Below are 26,071 nucleotides of genomic sequence, written 5' to 3'. Positions count from 1 at the left end.
ATTTTAGTAGGGGGTGATTTATCTCCGAGCTGGTGAAACCGTCCTCCCCGCTCCGGCACCTACAACTTGTTTTGGTTTCTTCTCAGTCCTGTGTGTGCGGTTCCAACATCAAAGTTTTTCTTCCCTTACCCGAAAAATCTATCCGTTTAATCCATTCTCCTCCCTCCGCGTTGTCTCCGCCAGGCCTCCTCGCTGTGCGGTGAGTGGATAGCGGGGCGCGCAGTGTGGCAGCGGCGGCGGAGACTGGAGCGATCCGGCAGAGCCGAAGAGAAGGAGCTGCTGCTGGGGGCTCCCTGGCCCCTGGGTAACGCTTTGCCAAGGCGAAAGAGCTGGGTAAGAGCACAGAAGAGTCGGAACCTTCCGGGACGCTGGTGCCTAAAAACTGGATTTTAATCACCATCCTGGTTGCCCATCTCTGTCCCTTTTCTCATTTGGTAACTAGTCGAGAGAAGCGCTTGGCACCAGCGCTCTGCGGGACCCAAGCTCCCGGCTTCTAGGGACCCGAGTGTCCGCTGCTGCGGAAGGAGCGGAGGGGAGGACGCCAGCGGATGCTTACTGGAGCCTGGAGGTAGGCAAAGGGGTGGGATCCTGATTCTAGCGCTCAGCCCAGATTCCAAAAGGGTGTCTGGTTTCAAGGAGCTGAGGCACTCTTCTCCCCCTCATTTCCCATTGCACCCTCCCCTTTTCGGATTCAGGCTCAAGAACGACCAGATTCACAGCACTTTCAAGGTGGACTGCTTTCCACCGCTCATTGCCTGAATGCCTTGCTCTTTGCACTTGATTGTGTTAGTATTTGAGCTTCTCCAGGAAGTTAATAGCAGATTTTGAGAAGGTCCAACTTGATTTTATTCAATTTCTTAAAGGATGTGTTTGCTGTGGGTAAGAATTATGGGAAATAAATATCAGTGTCATATACGACTGCAATAACAGCTTGGAAACCACCTTCATCCCCCCCCCCCCCAAAAAAAAAAGTTTTCCCCGTTCAAGTTTTTGTATTGCCCGGAAACAGTGCATGGAGATTTAATATGTTTCATTATATATAAACTGGGGAGGGGGCGCCCCTTATATTTTTAAAGTGCAAGATATCAAGGACATTGTAGTTTCTTTTATTTCTTTCTTTTCCCCCTATGCTGCCCATGTAACAGAGCACTACGAGTGTGGAGAGAATGGAACACTTTTAAAATCTGGGGGAATGATGAAAGACTTTGTTGTTCCCAGCTTTGCTTGAAGTTTTTCTTTAAATACCTGATCTTTTTTGGTTGAGAGGTAATTTGGGGTAAGCCTGGACTAATATCATGGGTGCAATTCAGCATGGTAAGATTTTGTATGACGATCATGTAATTAATCCTATAGTCACATGTTAGTTAATGGCAGAAATTGTATAAGATGATAGAAACAGCCCTTGATTTTTTGGCAAACAATATTTTTGGACAGTGGGGAAGTTTTTTTTTTTTAATCAATGTTAAAATATACTTGGAGAATATGAATGCATTGATGAAAATAGAAAGGCAAGTTAACTTTAAGAGGGTGGTTTATTGAAAATTAATTGCCTCAGATTTCATATCTACATATGGTAATCAGTGAACTAAATGAACCAGTTAGTATTCCGAGCTTGCAATACTTGGCTCTGTAGAAAGACTGCTGTTACATTTCATTTTCAATCTCATTTGCGGGAATAGAATAATGTTGGATGGGTTTATTAACTTCCTCACACGTGTGTGCTGTAGATTCCAAGATATCCTATAGAGCAGAGAGAGACAAGGTCCAAGATCTGGCCTCATTACACCTTACCATCTCTCCCCTGCTAGGTATCCTTCACATAAGCTGAAACTAGTGGAATCTAGAGCTCCTGCCTCTCCTTTTCTCCCTCCACACACTTGTAGCTTCCAATCTGGACCTAAATCTCCCTGAAATAGGCCCTGTCACTCATGTATTCTTCCTCACAGGGGAGTTTGGAGTTGGGGCTGCCCTGAAAAGAAATAAGTTAATACCTCAATAGTAAATTTTATGCAGTTGTTGGGTAGATACTGAGTGTACCCAGGCTTCCTGCTAGTCCAGGTTGCAGGGGTGAAGGGGAGGCTAGAGCACAACTGAAGCGGTGAGACAGTAGCTAGGAACATGGATTGTACTTAAGGAGAACTGGAGCAGTGTGGAAGAGAAGGAATAAAGCTAAAATCTGAGGGGGGATGTGTGTGTGCGTGCGTGTGTGCGCATGCACGCGTGTGTAGAGGGATGGATTATCTTCAGCAGGAATCAGCTGTATCTTAGATCCGCACAAGCAAGTTTATCTCAAAGGTCAGACTCTGCTTGATAAAAGCTTTAAAAAGAACTGAGTCCCACGAAAATAAACAACTCTCATTTGTAGTTATTGACTTTCAAATAAACTCTTCAGTCCTAGGATCTAAAACAGTTTTTCTCAAATTTGAGTGCCTAAGAATGCATAACAATTGAGATTTATGACCCCTAACGCACGAGAAATTGGTTCAAGAAGATCCAATTAACTGCATATTTAACACCATGGGTGATTCCGGTTCTCCTAGTTCAAAAATTATCTTGTGAAAAATATAAACTTGGTGCTAATGAACTTGCTGTTGTTCAGAAAGGTGTAATACAATCATATTAACCTAAAAACTTTTCATAGTTTTTATCTTTTGAATTTTCTTTGTTTTTCATTGTCAATGCCATTATTATTGTCAGTCTGCCCTGTTACAAGACGGCTGTCCTCAAATACCAAACTTCTGTCATTTGGTGAAGTGCTGGGTAGTGGTCACTTGAAATTAAAAACAGAAGGCACTAAAGCTAAGGTGATAGAAATGCTTTTTTGAGCATTAATAAATTTTGAAAAAAAAAACAATGTGCTGATGGGTTTAGTTAGAGGGTAGCTTTAAGTAAACATGTTTGTCTCTTCCTCACTGAATGGAGGACAATTTTTAAAAGTTTTAAATCTTTACAAGAATTTAACATGCTAATTTTTTATTTCATATTTTACATATTTAGATTTTTCCTAATAATGCAAAGTAATTCAAGTAGTTCACATGAAATCATAAAAAGAGAAAATAAACTTAAAATCCCTACAATAATTTTCTTATTTTATTATTTCTCTTTGTTTTCATTAATAAAACCTCAAAAATATGGCATAAAAGTGAGGGAAATAATTGATGAAATCCTGAACCCAATGGTAAAATTGGTCATTTCTTTTGGGCCTTTTTTTCCCCCCACAACTGACATTTTCATGAAATTCTTAATTTTCCCAGTTCTTTCCAGGCAAAGGAAGTTGGTCATTCATTGTTGGGGTCTTATATGTGAGGTACTCATTGACATTCTGGTATCAGTGTTCTAATTTCTTTGTTTTATTGTATTTTCTCACATACCATGCTACGTGTACAGACCATGTTTTCACAATAGTAAACATTTACAGCTTTTTATTACTTGAGGTTTGCACAAAACAGCACAACAAAGAAATATGGATAGAGGAGAAATATATTGTATTTCTTATTTTCTTTAAAAATGAGACTATTTTAAACCATTTGTGTGTGGAAACTGTTTTAAAAATGCAGGTTGCATGCTTTAAGAAAATATGACCTCTCAGATAATACAAGGCACAGATCAGTGTGAATTACATGCTAATTTTTAGGTTGAATTTTGTCTTGTTTTTGTCGAAACTCCAACAAGCTCTCTAGATATTTGGTTGATGAGATCCTTAAGAAGTGGGAAACCTGGAAAGGAAATCGCAAAACTAATTTAAGCCTAGCAAGGTAAACTTAACCTAAAAAATGTATTTGCTTGATATTAACCCCAAATAACAGGTGTTATGACTGATATATTAAGATTGAAACATGGTGCCACATGGTCCAGGATTCCTGCCACATTTTAGACTTTTTGTAAAATAATAACATCACTGTAGTAAAGACATATTTATACATATTTCTATGTATAAAAATATATAGAATTTTGCTTGGAAGTTCTAGATACTTCATTTTCTATCATATAGCCCTCTCCCCATGGGGTGGGAGAGAGAGAAGCCCACATGATGAAGCTACTGTGATGAATAATATTTTGCATAATTTCTATCTTTGAACCATCTTTAGCTACCATCTATACCAAATGACACATTGAACTTTCCTCTAATGATAAATTCTGTGACTATTTTTTCAAATATACTATCAGAAAGGTTGAGTGTACATTATTGCCAATTAGAAATGATTCTCCGCTCTCTGTTTAAGAAAATCTAAAAGCCGTGACTCACCTTTCCCCCACTCTCCTCCTCTTCTGTGTTCTGTTGTAAATCACATGATGTCTATAGAAGATATTATCTCTTAAAGTGATTTCATAAATACCAGATAATATATTTTTTTCATCAACTACAATGTTATACACATTTTCTTCTCTGTTTTTATGTTCTTATGATCAGAATGGTTTCTCTTCCACACACACCATTTGTATTTATGTTAAATTCCTCCATGCTACCTGGAAAAAATTGAATCACACTAAGTCAGTGATTTAATGGATTCCTTAACAGGTTGCTTTGCATTTTACTAGAGGGCAGCTAGAGGCAGACAAATTCTAACACATGTTTTCAGTGATGGTTTTAAGGTCCTCAGACAAAAAACCGAAGTTAAAGTCTCACAAACCTCAGTCACATGTATATAAGGCCAGCTCTACAACCTGGCTGAGATCTGCCAGTCTTTGCTATTGAGTATCTCATATCTGGAATGCCAGAACCTATCCAAAGTCTTCAGGTACAAACAAGAAACAAGAGCTTCAGTATAGAACTGAGATTTGGACAAAGAGAACAAGACATTATTCTTAATAAAGGTAGGGAACAGAAAATGGAATCCAGAGACTAAAGACACATCAGACAAGTGGACCACATGTTAGATTCTCTGTCTTTCTTGGTTTGCCATTGACAAGGTTTATGAGCGGGATCAGACTACAAGGCAGAATTGTGGTACAGAGAATAAATCCAAGAGGCAGGAGAAATCATAGTGCCTGGGTCCAGTCCATGCTGTCTCTCGGAGTGGAGGAGGACATTTGCCTGCCTGTTTCTCGCAGTTCTTCTTTTTCCAGACAGTTGGAGAAACTGTTTTATGGGATGCCAACTAAAAGTTTGATTCCTGGTGAAAAGTGATTCTTTCTTACTTTTTTTTTTTTTTAATTCTTTAAACTATAACATAATTGTCTTCTAAGAATTGCATCTCCCTGGGTACTTACAGAGCAAAATAGCCATGGTTGGGCAACCACATAATTTAAATAAAATGACTTACAATTTATGCAAAGATACTCTTCATTGAATTGTTTCTGGACTGTATCCTACAGCTGCATAAAATAAGGTGAAAGAGAAATATTGGCTTCTGTTTTAAAGATGAATAAAACATTAGAAATAATTGATGTGACTTTAGGTGTTTTATAACTTTCCCACAATTTTTATTTGTGGATTACTTACTTAAATCCCCACCTCTTTGTAGTGTTGAATTCCTTTCAGGTGTGAAACAAGGAAGAGAAAGGAAGTACAACTTTCAGTTTAAACTTAAGGTATTTAACTATGAATGATATTTTTTAAAAAGGCTCTAAAGGTTATTTTCTCCTACTGCTTTTTTTCTTACATACTTCAAAAAAAATGAACAAATTATATATATGCTTATGCATGTGTATGCTTATGTGTACATATATATGTATATTAGAATTATCTCCTAGATTTATTGAATTCTTTATTCTAATCACCATGTATATCCCTTTTCATTCTGAAGTCCTCTCCCCATTGCTCCTAAGGACAGACTTTTCGCATAAATTAAATAATCAATTATTAATTAATATAATGTTTTAATTCAAAAGTTCCTTTGTAAGAACATTTTAAAAGGTAAGTAACCATCAAATAGGTATAAGTTAAATATCAATATTATCCCAGTTATTTTTTTATTTGCTAAAACACATAGCCAAATACTATTCACATTACTATTTATATTGTACATTCTTATAGATTTCAGTAAACTTAGAAGAGTAAAAATTATGTTCACCAATATTGTAAATTAATCATTTGGTGAGTCAGTGGAATCGAATTACTGTCTAAAAATAATTCTGCAACATTAACACAGTGTATATTATTCAGAACAATTTCTAGGTAATGCATTGTGTATTAAGTTAACATCTGCATAGCAGTTTATGTTTTCTCAAGTGGGTTCATAAATGTTAAACATAATTTACAATTATTAAAGGAATCTTTAGCTGCAAAGATGTATATGTAAAGTTGAGCGGATATCATTAATTGCATTGTATTTTATACATACACAATCACACAAGAAAAACAAAAATAATAATTTTTAAAGGACGCTTACAGTTCCCAAACACCCCACAATTATTCACACTCCAAAATACTTGGTATGTACTTAATTCTGCGAATGATTTTTTCATATTTAAAATTCATCTGCGCCATGACAGAGTGATAACATTTGGCATGTATTAAGGAATTTTAGACCCATTTGTAAACCCAAATAACATGTTAAACTTGGTGAAAAATGCAGTAAGTCTGTAGCATTAGTTGTGGACATATTCTTGGGTACAAGCATATTGACTAACAAACATGGCGTTGAGAGCAGTAGCACCCTTACTCATCTTTCTACTGGAAACTGACGATTATAGGCTTAGGAATAAAATCTTAGGAAAGGAGACTGCTCAAGGCAAAAAGTTAACTAATAAATAAAAAGTTGGCCAATGAAGACTTACCCTAATGAGCCTTTAGCTGATAAAGAATTATGGCATTCCAGTATTTTTAAAAAATGTATCATATATGACTTCTACATTAAATCCTGTTCTTCTGGAAAGCTATATTCTTCTACATGATAAGTAATCAAAAACATTTTAGAAACTTAACATATGTCTAATATTTTATTTTCATAAAATCTATGTGCTTAGACTAAAAATTACATAATCCAGATTACCAAAAAAAATAATAAATTATAATACAGCAATTATTTTATGCCAGTTATTACTTTAAGTACTTTATATTTATTAACTCACTTAATCCTTATAACTTCATAAAATAAATATAATTATTTTCTCAGTTAATAAGAAAATATATCCTCAGAAAGTTTAGATCTTTGTGTAAAGTTATCCAGTCAGTAAGAGATGGAATCTGGATTTGAATCAAAGCTCCAGATACTATGTTCATGATTCCTACACTTTAAGGGCTTTTGACAGTATTTTAAAAAAATACCGTCAGCCATAATTTTAAGAGTTTTGATTGATCTGATTAATTTCACATATTACAATACATGATTACTTATTGCCAGCACCAATTTTACTCTGAGAATTTTCTGTTCTAATATGGTTTCACATTTGTTTTATATTAAAATACATATATATAGCCCTAACTTTGCAAGTTCCTATTTTGCTTTCTTAGAAGTTAATTGTATGACTCCTTGATGTTTTTCTTTCTTCACTAAAAGAAGAAATTCTTACTTCTAACATTTAAGTAGCAAGGATTATTGAGTTTGAAAAATCAACATATGTCAGTGCCGTTTTGTAAGGTATGGATAGCTTTTTTTGGAAAGAAAATTTTACCTGCACAGTGTTAACAGAATACATTTATAATCATACTCTTATTATTTGCACATATTCTTATTTCCAAACTCTGTTGAGTTCCTTCCTGTTTTATAAAGTCCATTATAAGTTCTTCTTCCTAACTTATCGTCATCATGTTAGGCATGTTCTCCTGATTATATTCATCCAGACTGGGATATTGGAGGGCAAACCGTGTTCTTTATATCATGGCTTCTATTGGCTTGATCTCCCTCTAGGCCTTTTTAAGTCAGTACAAAGTGGTGATTAATGGTACAAGGTCAGTAGTTGAACTCCAGTGTTTAGCTGTTCTGAAACTGGACATTTTTCCTTACAGTTTCTTTGCTTTGGTTTCCTCAGTGCTTGAACCTTATGAGTATTGCAAGACTTGGGTGAGATAATTCAAGAAACATGTTTAGAGCCATGCTTGACACACATTTCAGGCACTTTACAGGCAAAGATTTTGAACAAGTGTTTGGGAGGAAAGTTGCAGAAAAGTACAATGTCAGATGTGACCACCTGATAGTTCTGTGAGTGTACAGATATCTTCTTACAAAATCAAAGGATTTGTCGTGATCCTGAAAGGGAACATGTATATTTTAATATATTTAAAGAAAATTGCAGGTGCAGTTTTTCATTTATTTTTGCCATTAGGACACTCTTAGGAATATTAAGTTTTCCAGAATTAGGAAAATCGATTCACAGACAAAAAACTACAACAAATAACACCTGCTTTGATTCAATGAGAGGATACATGGAAAGTTCTACCTATGTAAATTTTCCTGGTTAGTTTCGTTAATAATAAAACAACAAAGCAAAAAAGATTTACAGGGGGATGGAAAGTTTTCTGGTGTTCAGCATTTTTTGGCTTTGAGTAGCTACAATTATTTTGAAAAAGAGCAGTGCAGTTAAAAAACCAGTCTGACTTTCTTCTGGAATTGTGTTTATGCTACATCACTGTACTTGTTGAAAATTATCTGAAATGAAAGCACAGTTATCAGAATTATCGTAGTTTTTAATAAAGACACTACATTCTATCCTGATTTCATTCAAATTGCATTTATAGGAGTTATATGTCCTTTATTCATTTGTTTTTCAGAAGAAAACAGTGGCCTTCAGGCTCCTTTACTGCTCAGTAGCATTGATTAAAAGTTAGAGTAAAATTAACTTAAAAGTTTAGATGGAAAATGTAGTCATAGAATTGTGTTCAGTTCTAAAAGCTGATTATGGTGAACGGGAGATTGATCTCTCAGGTTGAGTCACTAGTATTAGATCTGCAGCCAAATTGTCTTAGCTGCTCAACTCTGAACTGAAGGATGTAGCGTAATCAGAGTTTTCTCAATTTAAATGGTCATTATCAGATAGATAATTAGGAGGATAAGAATTAAAAGGGAGAAGTTATTTGACAATTTCGCTTTAAAACAATGTGGAATCAATACCATTTATCTGAATATGTGCGCACTAATTGTTAGAAGGAGAATTTAAGTGCAGTGGATCCCCGTGCTGTGGAACCATCTGATTATGTTAGTGAAATGTTTGATGACATAATTCTGCTGACATTCATTGATCTACTAAGCAGTTTCTCAAGAGCAAAAATATGGGCATATAATTGGCCTTTCATGAACACAATGAGTATTACTTTAGAGTCTTTCTTTGCTTGCAGTGATTGTAGCGGTTATACCTTTTATAAGAAAGGTTACTCATATGAGTGTTCCAAAGTATTGTCTCTCCCTGGGGATCTCCTCTTGATCTAGAATTCTAGAATGTGCAGATAAAATCTATCTGCTGTACTTCACATTCAATGTGTAATATGAAACAGGGAAGGATAACTATAACAAACACCCCTATTTGGAATGAAAAAGAATTGGAGATGTATCTCAGATAGTGATCTTTGTGGAATACATTCTCTTTCATTCCTGCTTGCAAACTGGCCAGTTATTTCCAAAACCATCTCTTGCTTGTAATACCTCCCTGAGGCAGGCATCAGCTATCATACAGTACTAATATTCTGCATTCCTACCTGCGTTTACTAACCCTGGAACTTCATAAGGTACAGCTCTTTTTCCCAAGTTACCTTAGTCCACAGTGTTATCAGTGCTTCAGTGCCATGCATCACGGGTCACCATGCTCCCAGACTCTGATAATGTCCTTGCTGCCTACCAGCTGACTCCTAGCTAGGATTTTGTTTTAACACACCTTACTTCTCAGTACAAGTTTCTGTATCACTAAAAATGTTACTATTTTTTTTTCTAATTTCAGAATAATACATCCTAATAATGAAAACTTGAAAACCACAGAAAGAAAAAGTATGTGGCATCAATCCTATCATTGAAAGTTATCCCTGTGAATTTCTAGTTGCTTGTAATCCTTCACCAAGCTCATTTTTATTTTAAATAAAGTAGACTGCTTTACCATTTATAAATTTACTACGGACATTTTTATGCCAATATTTTTCTACTACACCATGATTTTACCAATATATACAGTTCCATTATGTCTAATGTTGCAACTTGGTATCAGGTTGAATTAGATCCAACAGTGTATTTTGTTGTTACTGATCACAATTTTTTAAAAGTTGACTTTGATATCAATACTTGTGAAAATTTTTAGAATTTTCTGCTTCTTTTAGCAATATAGAAGATTCAGAAATAGTGGAGCAACTTTGCTGCACGGTGGTGAGGGACTGCAAGAGAAACTGTTGTTCCACCTACGTAGGTCATGCTAGCTCCAGTTACAGTTGTCACCACCCCACCTTAATCTCTCTACTCCTGCCTTAATGTGACATTGATTTTGAGTACTATACATATTGCTTCTAGAAATATTTTTATGTATCTTTCTGCAGATTACTCAATTATTTTCTTTTTGTATATGTCCGGGGTAGAAAGTCATTGGGTTAAAGTATATGCTGAAGAGAGAAAGCAATTTGCACTTCTCAGTAATATGTTTTCCCAATTTTTGCTGCTTTAAATTGTGTTTTTTTTTTAAATGGTAAGACTGATACTAAAGATAATTTTTCATTTATGTACCTCCATTTCTGAAACAATATCATGCCATTTTGAAGTTTTTCTAACGAGTGACTCATTTTTGTTGCTTTTTTTCTCTGAAAGGGAATCTTTATCCAGAATATATTTTAAAAATGCTTACACTGATACCAAAGCCAGACAAAGACATTACAAGAAAATTGCAAATATCCTGTATGAATATTGACATAAAAATCCTGAACAACATACTAACAAGGCAAAGCAGTACATTAAAGGGGTTATACGCTAAGTGGGATTTATTCCTGGGATTTGAGAATGGGGCAGCAAACAAAAATTAATGTAATATGTCACATTAATAGAATGAAGGGGAAAAAACAAAAAATCATCTCAATTGATGCAATAAAAGAATTTGACAAAATTCAATATCCTTTCATGATAAAAACACTTAATAAACTAGAAACAAAAGGAAGCCTCCTCACCATGATAAAGGCCATATATGAAAAATCCACAGCCAACAACATACTCAATGGTGAAAGACTGAAAGCTTTTCCCCTACAATCAGGAACAATGCCACTTTTGCCACTTCTAGTCAACTTTATATTAGAAGTTCTGGCCAGAGCAAATAGCAAGAAAAAGAAATAAAAGGCAGCCAAGTTAGAAAGGAACGAGTAGAGTTATCTCTAGTCACAGATAACATGATCTTATATCTAGAAAACACTAAACGTTACACACATACAAAATGAGCTAATAAATGAATGCAGCAAAGTTCCAAGATACAAAATCAACATACAAAAAGTCAGTTGCATTTCTATATACTAGCAATGAGCAATCCAGAAAGATCATTGAGAAAACAATTTGATTTACAGTAGCATTAAAAAGAATACAATACTTAGGAATAAATGTAACCCCTATCAAAATCCCAATTGTGATGAAGTTTACTAGGTCATAGAGTATTGAATATATTCAGCTTTCGTGTGCACTGCCAGTTTTCCAAAGTGATTGTACCAACTTACACTCCACCAGTAGTATAAGAGAGTTCAACACTTGTGAAACTTACTTTTCACTATATATTCTTTTGCATTTGCTCGTATTATGAAACAGAATGCAAATTCACATGAATTTTAAAGATAGATCTTCAAAGTGGTTTCAATGTAGGAATGGACAGCTTTTTGTTATATATCTCTAGAACTTTCCTTGTCTGATTTTATGAATATTTTGTTAGAAAAGTGTGAAAACAGTCTTTATCTTTTGACATTTTAATTTTGTATCTTGGTGTGATTCTCTTCGGGTCCATCTTATTTGAGACTCAGTGCTTCCCGGACTTGGCTGTCTGGTTTGTTTGCCAGGTGAAGGAAGTTTTCAGCCATTATTTCTTCAAATAGGTTTTCTGTCCCTTTCTCTCTCTACTCCTTCTGGGACTCCTGTAGCAAATGTTAGTCTGTTTGATGTTCTCTCAGTGGTCCCTTAAACTATCGTTGCTTTTTTGGATTCTTTTTTCTTTTCTCTGGTCTGATTGGGCGATTTCCATTACCCTTGTCTTCCAGTTCACTGGTCCGTTTTTTGCATTCTCGTGTCTTCTGTTGTATACCACAAGTGTATCTTTTACTTCAAAGACTGAATTCAGAATTTCTAAATCTTTATTTTTTTACATCTTCTAGCATTTTCTTGAATTTCTTACTGGATTCATCAATTTCCCTCCTGAGTTCAGTGAGCATCTCTAAGAATGTTACCATGAATCCTTCATCTGATAAAACTGCTTGTCTCTACTTCGTTTAGTTATTTTTCTGAGGTTCTGTCTTGTTTTTTCCTTTAAAGATATTCCGTTGTTTCTTCGTTTTGCCTAACTCTCTGCATTTGTTTCTACGTATATTGACTTCGTCTCCCAGTGTTGAAAGAGTGGCCTTATGTAGGAAGTGTCCTGTGGGGCCCAGTGGTGCAGTCTCCTCTGGTCAACAGAGCCAGGTACTGCAGAGGTATCCCCTGTGTGCAGCTGTTGCAGGTGTGCTGGTGGGTGAGGCTGGTCCTCAGGTGGACTGGCTGCGTTGCTCAGTCGTGACTGCTGCAGGCACCCTCGTAGTTGGGGCTGGTCCCTGGCCTGGCTTTCTATAGGACCTGTCTGTGACTGGGCTGACCCCCGGCACCTCAGAGGAAAGCAGGGGCAGGGCATATGGTGTTACCAAGGCTGATGGAGAGTGAGAGAAATGGCGCTCACCAGCACCAGGCCAGCTAGGTGGAAAGAAAGTCAAAAACAAATGGCCCCTGCAACTGCTTCCATCCACAGAGAAAGTTCCACCAGATCCCTGATCCTCTGGTGCATGCTCTAAAATTAGTCAATGAATCTTCTTGTGTGACCCAGGCACTTTTCAAGCTGCAGCCTCTGTGGAAGGACTTGGAGCCAGTGAGTTTGTGTGTGAGTCCTTTTAAGACTGGAGTCTCTTCCCTTTCCCACAGCCCTGAGGCTCTCCCAAATGTAAGCCTTGCTAGTTTTCAAAGCCAGATGTAATGGGAGCTCGTCTTCCCAGTGCAGGTCCCCAGGCTGGGGAGCCTAATATGAGACTTGGACCCCTTGCTCCTCAAGGGGGACCTCTGCAGTGTGATATCCCTCCTGCTGTGGCCTGCCCCACGGGGAAGGGGGCAGGGGTCTCACTAGACCACGACCTTGCCCCTCCTACCTTTCTTGATGTGACCTTTTCCTTCTGTCTTTAGTTGCAGACAATTTGTTCTGCTAGTCTTCAGGTCAGTTCTCAGAGAGAGTTGTTCTATATGTAGCTGTAGTTTGGGGGTATCCCTGGGAGGAGGTGAGCTCAGGGTCCTCCTACTCCGCCATCTTGATCCAGAACGGAAAACACTCTTAAGAGATAATCTGATTCATTTCCCAGTGTTACACTCATTTATGAGCTGTAATTTGAAAGTTTTCCTGATTGAGGCAGGGTCCAGATAGTCTTATAATTACAGTAAGAACTATAAGCTTATAGTTATTGAGTACTTATTTGTCCAGGGCACTACCCTAAGCACTTAGCAGAACCTAAGTTCAAACTTAGACGGGAGCCAGAAGATGACTCTGAATCCGGCTCCACTGTCCCTGAGCAGTCACCTGCCCCGTCTCTCAGTTTCACTGTCTGTAAAAGGGGAGACATCTGTGACCTTGGAGTTTGGGCCAGATCAGCTACCAATTATGAACCTATTTCTGCAGCCCACATGGCTAGCCCTGCCAGAGTACCCAGAACAGTGTTGGGACAGGCTGACCCTCACTCCCTGACCTCCAGAATCCTCCTGTCTTGCCCTTGGCTTTTACTCACCTCCAAGCCCTGGATATCCGGATCTGCCCCTAAGAGTTCTCCTGAGAGTAGCAGAACCTTCACTCCGTCAGAATCTCTCTCTTAGGTTCCTGTCCCAGAGAAGCCCCATTTTTATTGCTTACTACTATTTTTCTTAATTTGGCATCTTCAACTTTTGATAGTATATTTGAATGTATGTATTTATTATTTAAATTATTATGTCAGATCTATGAGTATTTCCCACTACTTCTGCCTTTCATGATTTGCATAAAAAGCTTTTTCACTATACAGTCATTTGAATATTCACATGTATGTCTTCTATTTTTAAGTTTTGTTTTAGGATGAGTTATAGCTGAGCTTAATTATAAGATACTGATTGGCATTAGTTTTTAATAATTTCCCAAGCACCCATTTATCTAATAGCCATTTATTGAACAATTTATATTATATTAGAATATAGCTCCAAATTAATGTTGAGAGCTTTCTGTAAAAGTAAAAATGTTTCATGTTTATTTAAAAGGCACATTTTTCATTTGTATAAGACAACTTGTGTATTTTAACCAGGTGTTATTAACAGGCATTACATCACCCTACTGCCAAGATAACCTTGATTGTCATACAAACGTAGTATGATTAATGTAGTATTCCTTATTAAGTGAAATTTGGCAAAAATATGTAGAATTCCCCTAAGATGATTATTAGAAATAAATTAAGTGCTTTGGTTCTTTTAAGCACTGATTGTTTGAGGCTGATCATACAGGAATAGCGAACAAACCACTTTAACAAAATATGTATCAGCAAACCTTTAACATCAGTAGAAAATGTTATTCATTCAAAGGTCACTCAAATTCATATCATAGTAATGTGCTATCTTAAATTGTGTTCAAATTTTACTTGGAAATCACCTTCAGAAGGGGGATATTTTGAATTATTTTACTATAGGTCATTTCTGTTATGGAAGATACTATTAGAATGAAAGTGTCTAACAAAAATATTTCTAAGTCTTGCTTTAGCACCCATGCATTTAAAACAGTAGAACAAATTTCTTCTCATCAAGCATCAAGATAGCTACTTGGCATTCTTTCCAATAAGATAGACCTTTTTATGTTTCACTGTGAAACTGAAAGAACTGCTATAAAATTAATGAGTATGTGTGAATTCATTACAATCTCTAAAAAGAATGGCTCCCTCTGTCTGCTAGTCTATTTTAGAGATGAGTTTAGGAAAATAAACATCCCTATTTTAGGCAATGTCTACACAGAGATTGAGTTTACTATATACTTCTCGGAAGTTAAATAATATACACTTGACATTTCAAAACTAAAATAAAACTTCAATAATAAAAAAGTTTTAAAATTAAATTTCTGTTTCTTTTCATACTAGAATAGAAATATATAGTGTGCCTTGATTACAAGCCATTTATATCAGTAATGGCAGGAAATATATTTAATAATTGAAACTTTCATTAGAATTTGTCCTTTGAATAATGCATGTCATTTCTATTCTGCTTGAGCTACTTGGGTAAGACTTTCTAGAGGATAGGGAAGAATGATTCTGAGGACTTAGAATAGGAACTTTTACAGATTTATTCAGATATGTAGTTTACAGAACATCTGCAAGTTCAAAAAATCAGAAGGAGAGATAAGGTTCATTATCACATTGATCACAAATTATATGTAGACTTGTGCGGTATATTTTGCTTTCTTCTAAATCCTTGGGGTAGAAAGGAAGAGAGGTATCATTGGTGTTGTTTAATATAGAGCATATTGTTTTAAAGTGAGTGTCTGGATGTGAATTATTGATTCAAACATTATTATCAGGTGGGACATATACTCCAAAGTATAAAAGTGGTATATATCCCAATTATGCCTTATGCTGGTACTGCCTCCATGTGTCCAGATGACCTGGTGAGAAAATTCAAAGATGCCTAGGAACCCTGGATCACAAGGTGGCAGCCAAAGAAAGGCTACCACGTCACCAAATCCCTTCAGAAGTTTTAAGTTATTGACATTAATTAATCTTTACTTGCAGCTCAAGATAGAAGGTAAGGAGAAGGAAGTTAGGCCAGGTAAGACAAAACTAGCCTTGGATTGCCAACAAAACCCATCTGGGAATTCCAAGAGAACTCTGTTTTGGGAGTAACTACATGTTGGAGTCTCAGCTTTCCCAACAGGGCGGAAATGCAAGGATATGATAGCTTGAGCGTGTTACTCTATAGCTTATGTAATGAAATTCAAGTAATTGTTTCACAGTATAAAGTGTGCATATTTGAATTCAGTGAAATCATATGGGAACCATGTAGAGTTATTAAAAGCAATGCTCAAAAAGTTTAAGTGAATTATATTAGGTTACAATGACATAGATTGGCAGAGCTGGGATAGAAACCAATATTTCTGACTTTGATTTTAATATTTTTGCCTTTGGCATAGTTCTGCCATTTTGTATACTAGAGTCTAAACCATATACATTCTGCTAGTTTGACAGAATTTGACCAGAAATTCAACAAAGACCTTTATATGTATATCACATTCACTTTAGATCAACTCCACATTTTGAAGCTTGTAGGTTGGTAATTCAGTATTCTGGGAGTGATAAGAACCTTTTTAGAGTATCTGGTTTTTTTCTTCTAAGATCTTACACAGATGATTAAACAATAAAGGTTATGTGCAGCAGTGCCCCGAATTCCTGTTTCTTATGATGTATTTTTGTACATACTATATTTAATTTTAATTTCCAGGAAGAACTTCGGCATGATAAAAAGAAAATCAAACATCTGAATTAAGAGTTTTGGATTGTTGGCTCAGCCCTGTCTCTGAATAGCTGTTTAATCTTAAATAAGCCTTTTAAAATATCTGAATGTCAGTTCCAAATTTTAAAAAAAAAGCAAAGTCTGATTTAAATGACCTCAAATATTCTTTCTAACACTGACATTCTTTGATTCTATAAGTATGCATTTTATTATTCAATAATGTATTCTCTTTGTTGACTTGCATGAAGTGCTCAGGTATAATTTTACTTCTTTTAGCTAAAGTTCCAATTTGACTTTAGGTGCATTAGAGTAACACTCCAATGTTCTGCTCAGATATTGTGGTGACAGAATTCTGGCAAACTGTTTAGTATGTGGGTTGTTGTCACCCCATAGACACTCAGACTGTCAGACATTTGATGATGTGCTAGTTTGATTGTGGGGTATAATTGAGTCATCATTGAGCACTGTCAAAATAAATGTCTAATCACACCATTCAGTAGGTTGACTGCTGGATTCTAAACAGTACCTATTAAGCTCTTAAGTAAATACAACAGAAAAGTCTCAGCCCTTCGTTTAAATAGCTGTGGGATTTGAAATAGCATGCGGAATTTAATGAAAGCTTCAGCTACTTGAAATGTCTTGCTTGTACTTATCCTTTGCCATCTACCAAAATGTTTTTTTCCCCCAGCTTTACACAGTCTGTAACTGAGATTGGAAGTTAAAGTGAAATAAAAACCAGTGAGTCAAAGCCAAGCTAAGTTCATTAGAATAGACTTTTTCTCCTTTCTGTCAGCTCAACATGTGAATAATCATATGGAACCTGAGAGTGCAAAACCTGTATCACAGTGAATAATGAATGATTTAGTTCCAATTAAGAAGTTTCCTTTTTAAAAGAACAAGTGTAATGGCCCTCTTATGAATAAATTAAGGTTAGTTTGAAAACGTGGTTTTGTTAAACAAATTTGAATGGCTTTTCCTTCACTTCCTAGGAGTCCCTGATATGGACTGTTTGGCCTTCTCGCTTTTATTTTAGGGCTTGCAACCTCCAGTCATTGTTGAAACCTCCAAGTGATAAGTGCAAGCTAGGATTTTGTTTGTTTTGTGTCTTATAATTACCTGAGCAATCTCCCTAGAAGTTTTCTATATAAAGTGCATCATGTTTGAAGTGCATATTCTATTTTGTCTAATTTTTAAGGATGCTTTGACTTTTTTGTTTCTTATTATGACAGTTTAAATATCATTTACAGAGCTATTTCTACTTGCTTGTGTATTGCAGTGACAATGGATGATCGGTGTTTATTTTCCAAGTCTTACTTTTACAGTGCAGTGCTTTCTCAGAGCAGCTCTCCATATAAAACCTCTGTGTAGAAAAGCAATATTATTTACAGTGTAAAATGTTTATGTCATGAATTATTTATTATTTCATATATATATTTGGGCATAAGCATACTGTTAAATAGAGAAACTTTTTTTTGAAATTTTTCATGAGTATTAAATTTTGCATGTACCACGTTATGGACAGTTCACATCTGACTTAAATATGTGATGATAATATACTATATCTTTATACATAAAAGAAGATGCTTTTCCTTTAGACTAATGATTATAATGGTGAGATATACAGGGAGATACAAAGGTCTGAACAGTGGGTACAACTTTTAATAATACCTAACAGTACTTTACAGATTACAAAGCACTCTTTAATATATTGCCTTACATGATTATTATGAAAGTAATGAGACTATTAGGGCTGGTATAATTTTACCTATTTAAAGATACAAAGACCAAGGTTTGAAAGCATAGTACAAGCCGATATTCACAGTGTAATCCTAGAACTGCCCCTGAATACCACATCTCTTGACATCTGGTATAATGTTATTTTTATATGATGCGTTAAGTTTAGGTTGGTTAAGGTCATCTGAAAAAGTGCAAAATCTCCCTCATCTTTTTTGTATATATAAGAATTGCAACTGTTCATAATCAGGTAAGATTCCATTTTACCTTCAGGCCATAGCCTATTATGAAGCATTTAGGAATAAACATAAGTCCAGAAAAGAAAATTATTCAAATATTATGTGTATGTGTGTGAAATATATATATGAGTCAGTCTCCCCTCTCTATATATTTGGATAACTTAATATACACAATACTTGGAGAGAGAGATATATATATTACATATAAATTATCTCTAAATATCCATAGTTTGAAATACATTCACATGAAAAGTGATCTAATTTTTAAGTAGCTAAGGAAAGACAGGAAATGAGTTGGAGGAAATGAAACTCTTCTTTGATTCCCAGGTCTCAGGACCTCAGTGCAGTCCTCCTACTCCCATGTTTATTGAAGTTTGGGAATGTTCCCTCCTCTTCAGACTTTGAGAAGGATTGGAGTTAACTCTTCCTTAATGTTTGGTTGAGTTCACCAGTGAAGCTGTCTGGCCCTGGGCTTTTTTGCTGTAAGACCTTTGATTACTGATTCAATATCCTTACTCATTACAGGTATACTCTGATTTTCTATTTCTTCACGATTCAGACTAGGTTGCATATTTCTAGGAATTTATACATGTCTTTTAGGTAATCCAGTTTGTTGGTGTATAATTGTTCACAGCAGTCTCTCAAGGTCCTTTTACATTTCTGTGATACCAGTTTTATGTCTCCTCTTGAAACCATGGGTGATTATTTGTCATATCCATTTGACCTGCCTTCACTAATCAAGGTTGTTTTAATTATTGCTACAAAATGTCCTCCAGGCTGCAGGCAACCTAAACCATGAGATGTTTGCCCAAGTTGTTTTCCAGGATCTTGGAGTCAGTTGTGTCTAGTTTGAGCTGAGCTGGTTTGGAATGGATAGGACCACCAACGCTCCAGCTGGGCATGCTTGAGTGTCTGCTTGGTGACCTTTTGACTTCAGAGTGCTGAAAACTCCACCCTCAGGTCCCGCTAAGGGCCTCTATTTTTTAACGTGCAGAGGCTTGTAACTTAGTTTACACCTGTACAGAAGGACAATCCCTGCACCCTTTTCCAATCACCTTTCCCCATGCCCCTCATGCTCCCCATGCCTGCTTCTTTATTCTGTATCATATAAGTACCCCAAAGCCTCCACAGAGGAAGCTCCCTTTCTGTCTCCTCCCTTGGCTGTCTTGTAAATAAACTCTCTCTTTGCTGCTAACCTTGGCGTCTCAGCATTTTGGTTTGTTGAATAGTAGGCAAGACAACCTTGGTTTGGTAACACTCTTTCACTTCTGGCTTTATTGTAGTCTTTCTTCTTTCTTATTGTCGATAACAGTTTGCCAATTTTATTTATCTTTTCAAAAAAAAGTTCTCAGTCTCTAATCTGTTCTAGTCTGTTCTAGTCTCTTTCATTTCTTTCTGCTCTGATCTTTATTTCCATCCTTCTGCTAATTTTGGCCTTTGTTCTTTTTCTAGTTCCTTGAGGTGTAAAATTAGGCTGCTTATTTAGAATGTTTCTTTTTTTCTTAGTATGGGCATTTATTACTATAAACTTCGTTGTTAGAACTACTTTTGCTGTATCCCATGTTTCAGTATGGTGTGTTTTCATTTTCATTTGCCTTAAGATAAATTTTTTAATTCCCCCTTCGTTTAGGATTGTATGTTTAATTTCCACGTGTTTGTTAATTTTCTAGCTTTTCTCCTGTTACTGAGTTCCAGTTTCATAGCATTGAGGTTGGAAAAGATGCTTGATATTTTTTTAAAATGTATTTTTATTGAAGTATCGGGTACAATGTTGTCAGTTTCTGGTGTACAGCATAATGCTTTGGTCATACATGAACATACATATATTTATTTTCATATTATTTTTCACTGTAAGTTACTACAAGATATTGAATATAGTTCCCTGTGCTATACAGTATAAACTTGTTGTTTATCTATTTTATGTATATTATTATCTTCAAATCTCGAACTCCCAATTTATCCCTTCCCACCCCTTTCCCCTGCTGGTAACCATAAGTTTGTTTTCTATGTCTGTGAGTCTGTTTCTATTTTGTAAATAAGTTTTATTTGTTTGTTTGTTTGTTTTAATTCCACATATAAGTGATATTATGTGATATTTTTCTTTCTCTTTCTGGCATACTTCACTTAGAATGACAATTTCCAGGTTCATCCATGTTGCTGCAAATCACATTATTTTATTATTTTTTATGGTTGAGTAGTCCATTGTATAAATATACCACAACTTCTTTATCCAGTCATCTGTCTATGGACATTTAGGTTGTTTCCATGTCTTGGCTGCTGTTAATAGTGCTCTATGAACATTGGGGTGCATGCATCTTTTTGAATTAAGGTTCCCTCTGGATATATGCCCAGGAATGGGATTGCTGGATCATTTGGTAAGTCTAGTTTTAGTTTTTTGAGGAATCTCCATAGTGTTTTTTGTAACAGCTGCACCAAACTACATTCCCACCAGCAGTGTAGGAGGGTTCCCTTTTCTCCACACCCTCTACAGCATTTATCGTTTGTGGACTTTTGAATGATGGCCATTCTGACTGATGTGACGTGATACCTCATTGTAGTTTTGATTTGCGTTTCTCTGATAATTAGTGATGTTGAGCATTTTTTCATGTGCCTATTGGCTACCAAATAATGTTTGGAAATATACAGCAAGTTAATCAGGAGATCACTTTCATATTAATATGGACTAAGAAAAACTCATGACCTATGAGCAAAATTCATATATTGAGAAAAGTTTGTTATTACATGTGATTTGGGTAGTTTCCAGCCATTATTCTTTAAAATACTCTTTCTACTACTTTCTCTCTCTCTCTTCTCTTTCTGGAGCCTCTGTAATATAAATATTATTTTGTTTGATGGTATTCTACAATTCTCATAGGCTCTCCTCAGTCTTTTTGATTTTTTTTTAATAATTTCTCTCCTTTGACTGGATAATTTCAAATGACTTGTCTTTAATTTCACAGATGCTTTCTTCTGATTGATCCAGCCTGTTGCTGATAGCTTGCACTGTTCATTTCATTCATTGTGTTCTTCAGTTCCAGGATTTCTGCTGATTTGTTTTTATGATTTCTATAACTCTGTTAAACTTCTTTTTGTCATGTATTGTTTTCCTGATTTCATTGCCTCTTGTAGGTTGTTGAGCTTCCCTAAGGACAATTATTTCAAATTATTTGTCCATTAATTTGTAGATTTCCACTTCAGTGTGGTTGGTTACTGGAGAGGTACTGTGTTCCTTTGGTGTCATGTTTTCTTGATTTTGTTTTTCATGTTTCTCATAGCCTTATGTTGATCTACATGTTTGATAGAGAAGTTACCTCTTCCTGACTTTATGGACTGGTTTTACCCGTGAGTTGCTGGGGAGAGTTTAATGGTTCCTGCTCTAGAAAAGGACCAAATACATAGTCTCCATGCAGCTCTGCCAGATGAGGTCAGAGTCAGTAAGGACTGTGGCCAAGGATGGGTGTGTCTGTAGTTGTGTTGAGGCCTGTTGGGGGTCTTTGGTGACATAGGCTGCTTGGAACCTCCTGATCTTTTTTTCTTTCGGGGGGATGTCATGGTCAGGTGGATCCCTGTTGGCACCAGGTGTGGTTCAGGCACCCTCACAGTGGTGATGACACTGGTGTCTGAGCATATGCCCATGGAGTAGCCATGGGCCTGGGTTTTGGAGAGTGAGTGTTTGTGGAGTGACAACAGCTCTGAGGTCTGGGGCCCTGGCTAGCCCACAGAGGTGGTGGATCCAGTGCCTGAGACATGAGTGAATGTGGAGCACCTGTGGAGCTAGATGCTAAAGCACAGGTATTCAAAGAGTGGCTGCAAAGCTGGGCTCTTTGGTCCAAGGCAGGTATGGGGTTGGGGTGTGGTGGCCCTGGTCCTGGGGTGGTGCAACAGTAGCTCTGTCTTGGAGAATTTGTAGCAGCATCTGTCTGTCTCTGGGTAGTGAGTGGCAGCAATGGCTGTTGGTTACCTTGGTTGCTAAAGCTGCCAGTGTCACAGAACAGGCTGCCAGGGTCTTCACCAAGGAACATTGGGAGCCTCCATTTTTGGAGGCTGTGGGTGATCCGTGGCTGTCATAGGAGCTATTGAAGTCCTCAGGAAGAAAGGCTGCCAGAGTCTTCTGCAGAGCAGACCACAAGGGATTGCAGTGGCATCTGCTGCATGACTGATACTGATAGTCCCTTCCCATCTTCTTTATCCCTAGTCATCTCCAGATAGCTCAGCTAAACCAATCTCCCCAGGCAACCCTTTCTGAAATGCTATTCTCTGTTTTGCTTGATTGTGTTGCTGTATATTCTTAATTGGATTCTTGAGACCTCCTAGGGCTATTTTCAGTAATAGAAATCTGTCTAATTTTTTTCTGGGTAATGACAGCTGGTATCTCCTACCCTGCCATCTTGCTTTTGTCCTTAACTCTTCTTTTTTATTATTCTCTATATCATTGCCATAACCTATCTGCCATCTTTCTAGGCATTGCTATTTCAATCCACTTGATTAACGTCATTGACTTCTCATTGTTTGTAGCATACTGTAAAAAAATTCTAGTCTTGTATATAAATCTGCACAATTTAGTCAAAACCTACTTCTCCCAGCTCATGTCTCTTATTATTCCCATCTGCGCCTCTCCTTCAACCAGTGACTTGATGCCAAAATCACACTTGTACAGGTGATGCTAGTCACATTATTTCCATAAAATCCTCTTCTAATTCGCTTATTAAATTTCTCTTCCTAAAGGATCCAGTTCAAATGGCATCTCTTATGGGAAATCTTTACTAATCGCTCAGGATAGGATTCAACATAGCTGTTTCTATTTTGTCACACCATTCTGTTCACAACTTTCTTGTAGTGCCTCTGCATTATATTGAAATTATCTTTTCCCATATTGTCCCACTAAAATATTGAGCACTCTCTTGGGAGGAGGAACTGTGTATAATTTCTTTATGAAGTCCCTGCACATAACACAACGTAAGGGGTTGTAAATGCTCATAAATAGTTTACTGAAGCAATGAGAGGTTATGGAGAAGGCAAATTAAGCTAACTCTTCACTTTTATTATTAACAGACCTCAGGTGAGGTGGGAAATTGCCATCAATATGAATGAAAATGTCCTGGTCTCAATTTTATCACGACTTCCAGGCTGTGTCTGTAGTGAGTAATAGAGAAGGGCAGGGTTCCTTGGTGGCAAGCACGGTCACCTGGAATTTGTGAGACCCTCGGCTCTGGTCCTGCAATGTTCATTTAATAGCCAGTTGACTTGGCCATTTTCTTTATCTATTCTGTATCTACAAATGAAAGAAATAGATGGAAAATATTTCCATGATGGCATTCAAGTTTTCCAATGTATTTGGGGGAAAAACGATAAATTGTTTAAAAAGTTTGTGTCATCTTGCATAGAAAATTGCTCTAAGTTGATATCTTAGCTATTAGAAAAGTGATTTTTCAAGTTCCTAATATTAATGGTGTCTTTTTTTCCTGGCATGAACTGGTGAATTAACATAAACTCCCGTGGCTTATGATAGCATAAAATATATTAATTAATGAATAACAAACTATTAATATCATATATAATCATACATTTTAAATAACACTTTGAAATTTGTAAGGAATTTTTTCTTTCATCATATCTTATAATAATCTTATGGGATAGATGAAGTATATATTAGTTTTCCCATCTTACATGGCCTGAAAATGAGAGAAACACGTTAAATGACTTCTCCATCATTAACAAGCTACAATGGTATAGAACTGAAACTTGACTAATTATTTGCAAAACACCACAATTTTTCTAAAATATTGTGAGGCCAAGGATTTGAAAGTAATACTTAACTGTCCTTGGACATTTCTCAAGATACCAGTTTATCCTTTTGTTAATACAAACAAAGCAGGATCGAATTAAGCAAGCCAGAATGTTTTGGTCCTTTTAGGATCTCAAACAAATTCCCTGATGTCAATAAAGTGTTTCATCATGTTTCTTTTATGATTTTTAAAGGTACTAGTTTTGTATTTCTGCTTGATTGTATAATCAACAGACCTCAAGTAGATCTAATCACAAATGTTCTAATCATAGTCATTCAAAATGATTTCAGAGTAAGATTTGATCAGGAGTTAAATTTAACAGTTCTTAAAAGTTTAAACTCCTGTCTGCACTTACGACTCCTTGTCTAAATGGCTGTTGATTATAAAACTAGGATTAATAACAAATCATTTTTCAATGTAGTGTTTGGCAGTGTAAAGATTAGAATTTCTTACTGGGCACTAGAATATAAATTCTGGTTGAAGTTACATATTTCAGAAGAGAAAACTCTTCATGGATGAGAGCTAACAAAAAATAGAATTGTATGTTTAAAATAATTTTATAATTTTTGAAGTATATATTTTTTTTTCCAAAGAGTCAAAATAAGGATAAATATCAAGATACTTGGTATTTTCAGGGAAATGTAGATATAAACACTTCAATTTCCAGATCTTACATAATTTCAACTCTAGGATGAATTCTTTACATCTGAATGAAATATCATTTCTTGATTTACTAAGATGTAAAAACAAACAGTATCAGCTCAATGATTTTTTAAATTGTGCTTACATAAAACTAAGTCACATTTATTAATTTGTGCAATGATTCTTACTGTTGATTATACCTAGAGTTTTTAAAAGTACTGATATTTAGTGCCTACAGCCGAAGATTCATTGTGAATTAGCCTGAGATACGGCCTGCTTATCAGAAGATCAAAAATTTTCCAGTTTATTCTAATGTGAAGCTAAATTTGAGAACAACTGCTGTAGTGTTTTGTATTGAAGCCAGCTTAAATATAAAGTCTTAATGGGTAGTGCTTTAAATGTGGGAGACATTTTGGTGACGTAAGGCTGGTTAATACAGCTTTAAAGGAAATAGGCTCTCATTTATCAGATATGCTAACACTTTTAAGAAGCATGATCATTTTAAGATAATTAACAAGAAAAAAAAAACCTTCAGAGTATTCAGTCTATAATGATATGTTTCACCTTTTCAGTATTATATTATCTTTGTTGATGGAGAGAATGAAATTCTGAAGAATCTGAAAGATACCCTAGCATACAAAATTATGTTTGTATAATTTTCATGTTCAACGTATTTCAGTCAATTTTAATGACTAAAAATCCGTGGGTGATATACACCATAATTTCATTGCCAGGGCTGTTCTAGTCAGTGAAAGAGCCAATTCCCAATAGATCTGGAAGTCAGCGTTGCCATCTGAAGATGGCTCTTGGAGCCAATATTGGTATGTGCATGTATAGTGTTTTTTGTAATCTTCCTACTACAACTTTCAGTCCCACAGAAGACCTTTCTCATTACATCAGTGAAGTGAGGTAGAGTGCACCACAAGGGAAATATTAACTGTTTGATAGTCATAATCTGTGGAAAAAATTCTGGTTTAATACAGTTAAATTATTCAGACTTTACTTACTATTCACGTAACATTTGATTGAATAGAAAAATGTTTACAATATTAATTTTTGCAACATTGAAATTGCCCTATGCTTTGATTAATCTCAACTTCTTGCATTC

General features: G+C 36.0%; 1 protein-coding gene across 1 annotated transcript in view; it reads left to right on the top strand.

The window, feature by feature from the left end:
- Window positions 1-349: 349 nt before the first annotated feature.
- The window catches only part of PCDH15 (protocadherin related 15), a 1,335,438-nt gene continuing 1,309,716 nt past the window's right edge, over window positions 350-26,071 (top strand). Inside the window, exon 1 of the mRNA XM_032491427.1 lies at window positions 350-568. The gene's annotated coding sequence lies outside the window, so the exon portion shown is untranslated. The remainder of the gene's footprint in view (window positions 569-26,071) is intronic.

The sequence above is a fragment of the Camelus ferus genome, chromosome 11, assembly GCF_009834535.1.
Source record: "Camelus ferus isolate YT-003-E chromosome 11, BCGSAC_Cfer_1.0, whole genome shotgun sequence".
Lineage (NCBI taxonomy): Eukaryota > Metazoa > Chordata > Mammalia > Artiodactyla > Camelidae > Camelus > Camelus ferus.
Note: the sequence above shows the minus strand (reverse complement) of the source record. Positions and strands in the feature narration are given on the sequence as shown.